The sequence below is a fragment of the Canis lupus genome, chromosome 29 (assembly GCF_011100685.1).
Source record: "Canis lupus familiaris isolate Mischka breed German Shepherd chromosome 29, alternate assembly UU_Cfam_GSD_1.0, whole genome shotgun sequence".
In the NCBI taxonomy this organism is placed as follows: Eukaryota; Metazoa; Chordata; class Mammalia; order Carnivora; family Canidae; genus Canis; species Canis lupus.
In genome coordinates this window covers 32,961,287-32,971,077 of record NC_049250.1, presented here as the reverse complement: position 1 = coordinate 32,971,077, position 9,791 = coordinate 32,961,287, and positions in this window count along the sequence as shown.

Sequence of the window (9,791 nt, the reverse complement as noted above, 5' to 3'; positions counted from 1 at the left end):
TATTTTTTTTTTCTGGAAAAGAAACCTCTTGATGTAAGAGTGCTTCAAATGCCACATGGAATAGAATTATAAAACATATAGGGAAGTGACCGAGAACGTGGGAACATAAGAAACAATCCTTCTCATCTTAAAGAAAGGGAAGCTCAGCTTCTAAAGAGTTAACAATAAAAAAAAAAAAAAAACAGACATGAGAAATCAGTAATGGCAGAACTGGATTTAAAACAAAGCTATTCTGAATTCAGGTTTATGATTCATTCCATTACTTTAAAAGTGATTTATAAAACTGTTCGTAATTTTACACAAATAGGAGTTTATTATTCAGTTGACCTTAGAGCTATAGTCTGCAATGGAGTTATTTGGGGAGGGGGGGGACACCCTATTTCTCTATTTACACCACTAGATGGCAGGTTACTAAATGACACGCGAAAAGCACAGGACCTCCTATAGGTCTAGAGAGGTAAACAGGGTCAATGAAGAGTGGTGACTTGCAAAGTCACCAAAGAAAGGAAGTGAGAGGATTTAGGTGAATGGGATTTGCTTGCTGAGAGTGAGGTCATCGTTTCCCCCACTTTACTTGGAAAGCAGTGAGAGCCAGTTCCAATGAGTCTTGCACCCCAGGACACAATTTACTTTGGGAATCTCACATCTGTGTGGTGAGTGGAAAGTGAGGAGGTGTTTAATCAAAAGTACTGAGGCTGATTTGCACGGTGCATTTCAACATCAGAATGTTTCCACTGTAGATGGCCTTTTGGAGTACAATGCAAGAGGCAGAAACAATAAAGGAAAAGCGCTGAAAGATTTTTACACAAATATTTTTTTTTTTTTTACACAAATATTTAAAATACCTTTGTGATGGCACGCTTAGCTGGCTCAGTCAGTAGGGCAGGAGACTCTTCATCTCAGGCTTAGTGCTTACCTGAAAAAAAAAAACAAACAAAAAAACAAAACAGCAATCCTGTGTGATGAAGGGGATGATGGAAGCACATTTCAGTGTCCTCCACGCAATGGAACCAAATATTCAATAATAAAGGAATGCTTAATTATGTGATAGAGTACATACATGATAGCATGCTGGTCAGCCATTTAAAATCATCTTTTAGATAAATACATTTTTTTGATATAGGAAAATAAGGATAGTGACAAGCAGAAAAAATGTTGCATTGCATTATATACACCATGATATTTTTAATAAATAATAAGATACAAACATGGAAATGAATGACATTTATATACATCTATAAGTTAAAGCTGTTTTCTCTCTCTCTCTCTCTCTCTCTCTCCTCTCCATCCCCCTCCTCCTGTGGTTGCTACCTTATACCCCTATTTCCCTGAAGGTAAGGCATTTGGGGGGGAGGAGTCTATGAATTAACTTTTTGTTATGAGTTATAGCACAGAATATCACTATGAATCTTTTTTTTTTTTTTTTTTGGCTGTGAATCTTTGGTTTACGTTTTAATGACTTTTTAATTTGAATGCCTAAAATAGTATTTTCAAACTGTGGTTTGTAGACCATTTGCATTGGGTGCTTGTTATAAATGCAGATTCTTGGGCTCTTTCTCAGGCTCGATGAATCTGAAATTTGGGGAATGGTATTCTGGACTTTGCATTTTAAACTAGCTCCCTAGGTTATTTTTATGCATATTTAAGTTTGAAAATAAACGGGAATGGCTGGGATCAAGGGTGAGAAAAATGAGAGCAAAAATATTTGAACTAGTGAATGATTTTAAGCTTATTAGACTTCTTGTCTGAACTATTTTTCTGACAAATGGTTATATACTCAACATCTTAAAAAGCACATATGTACAGGGACAAACCAATGATGTAATTTTAATAACCTGAGATCTTCCCACCCGTCCCCCCCCTCCCCAGAAATTGACCACGTTAAAGCACCAGCATGATTTGGAAATTGAAGTGAATAAACCGAGAAAGAACGTCTTGAAAAACAAAACAGCGTTTCAGAAATAAATGCTGGAGGAATAAATGGAGGAATAAAATCTGGATCTAAACATTCTCTGCTATTCCTGAAGCCAAACAGCACCTGACACATTTGGACACCAGAAGAGTTGATAATAGAGTGAAGAAAATTAGTCTTGAAAGCTTTCACAGCTGGCTTCAGCTTGACCACAGGCTTGTCTTGGGCAGAAGGGCTTTGTCTTGCATTCTGGGCCTAATGTTTGGAAGGAAACTGTGACTTCCAATTTCAATCCACAGCAGGTTTCCCCAAAATGTTGGCGTGAAAACACTGGTCACAGACTAACAGTTGGAGAGAAAAGTTTTGCCAAGAATGCAGTGGACGGTATTCTAGGAAGAGAAAGCTCTTTCCCTGGAGAGAATTGTAGGTAAATGAACAATATCTTGTAAGTGTGGAAATGCCTTGGAGCCACAAGTCAATCACGATCCAGGTTCTTTTCCCTGTTAACTTCTTTTAAAGAGTTTTGTTTGGCTTAAATAGTACAGCAAGGAAACCCAGGGCATGTTTCAGTAAATAGTAACAAAGCGTTGATTTATTTAAATTAGAAATCAGTCCCTAAGCCCCTGGTGTTTGAAATATTTATGAAAACTTTGCAAAAGTTCTTTGAGTATGAGTTTTGATTTATGTTTGTTAAAACGCTCATCTGAAAATGGCTCGTCTAGTGAATTCAAATACTGCTTTCGTTTCATAATGATTGCATTGACACTTGGCATCTGAGGCAGGCATGAGAACTGCACCTTGAGAAGTTCTTACTTCTGGGAACTTGACTGAGGTCCAGCCTCTGAGCTTTGAAATCCACTGCTGCATTTGCACAGAGGCCACTTGCTCCCCCAAGATCGGTGTGAGGGAAATACTAACACCTGTTCCTGAGAGATGGGGAGGGGGGGTCTCTTCTCAGCTGACTTTGGCTCAAGGACTTCCCAATGACTTTCTGCATGGCACTTGAGGACTCAACCTTTTTTGATGGCTCTTTTAGTTTTTTTTTTGGCTCCCTCCCTGTTTCCTTTTGCACAATCATTTCACCGAATAAAATTCTTGCACGTTTATTCCTATTTTGACATCTGCTTCTCCCAGAGTCTGGAATAACACGGTCATCTCTTTGGTGGTTTCTTTCTCAGAATTGCATTCTGATTGGAGGTTAAAGTGGTTGGATTTGAAGTGTAGGAGTAGAGATGCATTGGTGGTTGTTGTTGTTTTTCATAAATAATTTGGAGCTAGGAAAAAAAAAGAAGGGGATCCCTGGGTGGCTCAGCGGTTTGGCGCCCGCCTTTGGCCCAGGGTGTGATCCTGGAGACCTGGGATCAAGTCCCACATCGGGCTCCCTGCATGGAGCCTGCTTCTCCCTCTGCCTGTGTCTCTGCTTCTCTCTGTGTGTTCCTCATGAATAAATAAATAAAATCTTTTAAAAAAAGAAAAAAAAGAATATGGAACTAGGATCTAGACTGCAGTGATGAAAAGTTACAATATGTCCTACTCTGCCGAGATGCTGCTGGGAGTCGTTTATCCCCTTTGTATTTCCATTCTCCTCTTAAATATCTTCAATCCTCTTTGAAATTTTCATTCCTCTATCTCCTAGAAACTGCACATTTTCCTTGCAAGGGATTTTATTTGAAATCACGTGAGTTTGTAGTTATCTCAACTTAATTTTTTTTTTATTGTTTCTGTAGTTATCTCAGACCTTTGAAAAGTGTATAAGATGAAGTCCCTAGAGAACTGCAACAGAAGTAAATAACGGGCATCTAGGTGGCTCGGTTGGTTAAGTGTCTCACTTTGACTAAGGTCATGATCTCAGGAGTCCTGGGATGGAGCCCCCCCCCAATTCAGTGGGGAGAGTGCTTCTCCCTCTTCTTCTGCCCCACCCCCCTCTTATGCTCCCTCTCAAATAAATAAAAGAATTACCTTTTAAAAAGATGAATATAAAAGGCTTACCATGGCAGAATCAAAGAATTTGATTACAAAGATATGGATATAAATATATATATTTTTTTAATTTTTAAAAAAGATTTTATTTATTTATTCATGAGACACACACACACACACACACACACACACACACACACACACACACACACAAAGGCAGGCAGAGGGAGAAGCAGGCTCCATGCAGGGAGCCTGATGAGGGCTTGGTCCTGGAGTCCCTGGATCGAGCCCCACATCAAGTCCTCTTGATCCCGGGACTCCAGGAACAAGCCCTGGGCCAAAGGCAGGAGCTAAACCACTGAGCCACCCAGGGATCCCTATAAATATATTTTAAAATGTATAAACATACAGATGTACCTAAATTCATATTGATTCAGACTGATAATAGATTTAATTGGCTGCAGACTGAATCAACAAGTATTTATAGAGATCTTCCCTTTTTTTCTAACAGTTGGATGGGCACAGTGGTCTGGGTCCTCAAGAGACTTACTGTCTAGTTATGATGAGACTTGATCACATGAAAGAAGAAGGCGTAGAAGCCCAGGCTTAAAAGAGGTTTGAATATTCATCAAGTGCAATCACTTTGAATATTTTCTTCCCCCGCAAGGCCAGGTGCTTGCAAGACTATTTAACTCCACATAGAGAGAGAGCCTACCATTTCATCCCTAGTTATCTTTGACTTTCTAAGTTCCTCTTTCTAGTGCAGTTTCACCCTCTGGTCTTAGTTCTGCCCCGGAGGAAGCCAGTTTTCAAGACGGCCCCCTCCAATGCCCACCTCCTAGTAGTCATCACACCCTTGCGTGCCTCCTGCACAAATGGTACCAGAGTTGCCGTGTGACCAAGAACAAATGGCAACCGTGATGGGATGTCACTTCTGAGATGAAGCTGTAAGAGACTGCAGCTTCTGTTTTGGGTCCTTTCCTACTCATTCACTGGTGCATGCTCACTTGTTTTCCTTCCCTATTGTGGGGGAAGCTGGCTGTTGTGTAGAGAGGACATTCAGGCAACCTGTGGAGAAGCATGTGTGATGAGGCTGTTTGTCCAACAGCCAGTGGGGAACTGAGACCTGCTGATAGTTCCAGACATAAAGTTGGAAGGGCATGCAGGCTCAGTCGAGCCTTGAGATGCCCGCAGCCTCATTAGACAGCTTGACTGTAACTTCCTGAGACCTTGAGTCAGATGCACCCAGCTAGGGTGTACCCCTCCTAGACACTTGCTCTTCAGAACTGGGAAAACACAGAGGCTTGCTGTTTGAAAGCTGCTAAATTTGGGGGGAATTTGTTACGTAATAAGAGATAACTAATACTACCCCTTAAAGCCATTTACTTACATTCATTTTTAATATAATATATAATAATTATATATAATATGTAGCAATAATGATATTTACTGAGCATCTCTAAGTTTCCAAGTACTGTTCTCAGCGCTTTACATGAGTTAAGTTATTCACAACAACCCCATGAAATTTATATTTTTATTATTTTAGGTTCCTTTTTAAAAAATTTATTTATTCATGAGAGACACAGAGAGAGAGAGAGAGGAGAGAGAGAAAGACACATAGGCTACCCTGTGGGGATCCTGACCTGGGACCCGATCTCAGGACCCTGGGATCACGACCTGAGCCAAAGGAGATGCTCAACGACCCAGCCACCCAGGCGTCCCTATTTCGGGTTCCTAGATAAGAAAAATTGTGTGTGTGTGTGTGTGTGGGGGGGGTGCCCAGAGGGTTAAGTAGCCTTCCTAAGGTCATAGAGCAGGTTAAGAGTGTTACTGGGACTTGAAGGTGGGAGTCCGACTTTCTGAGCCAAGCTCTCAGAAGGTTGCATCAAGCTGTAGGCTGGGGCTCTAGCCATCTCAAGCCTCGGTGGGAGCTGGAGAATCCGTTCCCAAGATCGCTCACATAGTTGTCAGCAGGCCTAATTCCTTACTGTTTATTAGCCAGAGGCTTCCTTCCTCGCAACAGGAATATATCTCATTAGCGAGTTTAAAAATGAGATCACACCATATAGGGCTTTCTTTTTTTTCACTCACCAACATATTGTAAAGATTTTTCCATATAACTAAACGTTTCTAACCATCAATTTTTAAAGGCTTTGTATACAAACTCCCACCTTGAAAAGACAGACTTCTTTAGGCAAATCAACTGAAATTGTGAAATACTTTCCCGCTTTAATTTATGCAGTAAAACAGGGAAACTTGATTCACCACGATGGCTGTCAGCTACTATAGAAAAAGTGAAATTTGTGTTTTTGACAGCAGAGCTCTTACGTACAATATAGTACTATATACTAATATTTACCTTCTTTTTTGTAATTACAAGATAAAGAATGTTTAAAACTTGATATTCTACAAAAATTAAGTACTCTTTATTTAGTGCCAAATGCAATGAATAATTCATTATTGTAGCGAAGGAGAAACATTTCAGTCATTGAAAATTTCTTCCTGACTTGCCTGGATTATGGTCTTTCTTCTTCTTCTTCTTCTTTCTTTTTTGGTAAGGTGTCATGAGAGTGAGAAACGTCTGCCAAGGGAAGGGGGGAAAGTTTCTCCCATCTCTGACTTTCACACAAAGGCATCCTACTTAGAGACTCTTTTATTATTTGTTCGGGGGAAACAAAGCTCATCCAGCAGGTTTGCGCTGCTGCTTGCTTGCAGTCGCATCGCTGTGTATGTGAAATTGGCTTAAAAGAGCCCCAAGCGAGTTGCCATTACAAACACAAATCCTACACCTTGGGAAAAGGAAGTCAATCAGATGAATACCTTCAAACTGATGTTTCAGGCATGAGATCACTTCAGGGAAAATGGATCCCAGCAGGGAGTTGGGGTGGGGGGGCTCTAAAGAGAAGTTAAGACTTGAAAAACAGCCACAAAAAATTGCAGCTATTCCAAGAGGATTTAACTTGAGATAAAACAAATTCTTCATGTTATCTGTTTAAAAAGTCATTTGATTATAGATGCATATATACATAGACATTTTGTTTTTGAGATACAGGAGGGTATAGACTTATAGGGCTTCCCAGTGCATCACTCCTTGTGATATCTTTAATTTCTTGTTTTGCTCTCCTTTACTGAAGATTGGTAATAGACTGGAATACACAATGTTTATAATTTTTTTCATGTTTTCCACCAACATCACTCACGTAAGAGTTATGTGAATTTTCTCTAAATTCTAACCTAAGTCTTTTATTATTATTATTTTTTCTAATCTAAGTCTTTAATTGGTTTTGATTTGGCATAATTCTTTACATGCTCTCAGTGGAATACTCTTGAAGAGTTGGATTATAACCTGTGGAATATAGCTTTCACAGGTCAAGTTACAGAAATCTATTTTTGAGGTATAAGCCAGAGCGTTATTGTAGGAAGTTTCTGCAGGTCCAGAATCTGTATCGCCCAGAACAATATTTAGGATTTACCCTCTTTTTTTTTTTTTTTAAGATTTGGCTTCTAATTCTGATTTTTATCTATTTTATTTTTATTTTTTTAAATTCTGATTTTTAAAAACTAGTTGTAAGACGGAACCTGGCATTTATTACAGCAATATATTCCATACTGTTATGAATATTATGGCTGACTACTTCATAAGAATTTGTGACTTTTGGGCAACTGGTGGAAGTTAAGAATGAGCTAAGTTTTTTTTTTTCTTTAGCAGCTGGAGGGTCGATTCATCTAATGCTCTTCAGAAAACACCTCAGGAGTAGAGTTTAGCCCAGAACCAGGAGCCAAACACCATTTCCATTTATTCAGCTTGTATGAATGTTACAGGAAGTAACTTATAGGCGCTAAACATTTGATGTAAAAATAAAAATTCATTTAAAACTGGCCTTGAGTCTAAAGTTCATTTTAACAATTTTATTACTTCAACTAGGATAAAATATATAATTAACTATAAATAATGTATAAATAGCATGTAAAAATAACTGTGTTTGAGAAGTCTCCCAAATAATGAAGCAATTATGCACAATAAAGAGAAATACAGGGGCACCTGGGTGGCTCAGTTGGTGAAGCATCTGCCTTCAGATCAGGTCATGATCCCATGGTCCTCGGATGGAGCCCTGCTGGGGCTCCCTGCTCAGCGGGGAGTCTGCTTCTCCCTCTCCCTCTGCCCTTCCCCCAAGCTCATGCTCTCATGCTTTCTCTCACTTTCTCTCAAGGGAATAAATAAAAATCTTAAAAAAAGAGAGAGAAGAATACACATAGAAGGCTGTAGTAGGGTGTTTCTCTGCATATAACTTTAGGTTAACAAACTTTCTCAAGGCTAACTTAGGCTCCAAGAGCATACTTACCCGTGATTTTAACATTTCAGCATTTCAAAACTTGGTACAAGCCTTAAAGTAGAAGTTTTGAATGCATTAAGTAGTTAATCTTTTTTTCCTCCGGGCACAAGATTTATTTTTGCCAATAATACTTCCAGTTACTAGTTGGTGCTTCCCAAAAGAGAACTAATCAATGGTTCTATTACGGTTTTCCTTCTTAAAGACTTGAAGATCAGTGACCCTATTGGCCAATTTTCAAAGAATGTGGTTCAGGCTTAGTGAGAGGCTCTTGACAAATCTCTTCCTGTTGTGCAGCCAGTTGTGGCCAGGACACAGAGCTTGCGCAGCCAGCATAGCACCCAGACCACAGAAGTGTTGCCTCATAGCGCCCCGGCGCCTTCCCTGCTGCCCAGGCTCAGCATTTAGAGTAAATGCTTCCTATTTGCTGGGCCACACATATCCAAACACCCCATACACTAGGGCTCTCTGGGTAACGAATACTGTTCTTCTTCTTCTTTTTTTTTCCCCCAATATTTTTTATTTATTTATTCATAGAGCCACAGAGAGAGAAAGGCAGAGACACAGGCAGAAGGAGGAGCAGGCTCCACGCAACAAGCCTGATGTGGGACTCGATCCTAGGTCTCCAGGATCACACCCCGGGCTGCAGGCGGTGCTAAACCGCAGCGCCACCGGGGCTGCCCCATGGAAAACTGTTCTTTAAACAGCACCTTGACATTTTACTTCTGTCCATTTGTTCCCTTTTTCTTTTCATTTCCATTTTGCTTTATGTTTTTTATTCTGCAACTTAGTTTGAAAGCTTGAGACCCCCGCAGCAGTTTAAAACCTGCTTAAAACCAATCTTCTCTCTTTGTTTCCCAGTACTTGGAGAATCCTGGGGGTTCTTTATCAAGAAAAATTCATTATTGGGTAGTTTAGCTCCCTTTGCAGGATAGGCTCATTTTTCCCTCAGCTACCCATAAGACATGTCTTAAATTTTCCTTCAAAATAGAGTTCTTCTGGGCAAATTCGCGGCTAACTGACTCATCAGAGATACTGTTAAGTCAAACTAAAAATTAAATGAAGTTATAAAGCAAATTGAAAGAGTGCCACATTGGAAGTTTGGGACTGGGCCTCCGGTTCCGCCTCTACAACTTGCTAGGGGTGCCTCATCTTGATTAGCTTGGTCTTGACTGAATCTCAGTTTCCACACATCTTTTACTTAACATTTAGCAATGTAAATTATATATAATCAATATGTTGATAACTAATCAATACATAAACTAACATTTATCAAAAAAGAAATATTTATCAGATATATACAATATGCACACCCATACATGTAGGGATAGTTATGAAAGCAAAGTTGAATTATCTAAAACATAAGATTATATATAGTATAATAACTATATTCATAATATAATTATATTAGATATTATGTGATAATATTACACAGTCTCCACATAATATAAAGAGAGTATATCATTTTCTCCTTCTTCTTCTTTTTATATATTTTGTTCTTGTAGTTGCATTACGTGTTGGGCTGGGTTCTAGACATCTGGTTTTCTCCCAGTTTTTCTCTTTGCAATGCCTCATCCAGAGGGAAGGCCCTTCCCGCTGTAGGAGAGTTAGTGCAGTACCAGAAAGAA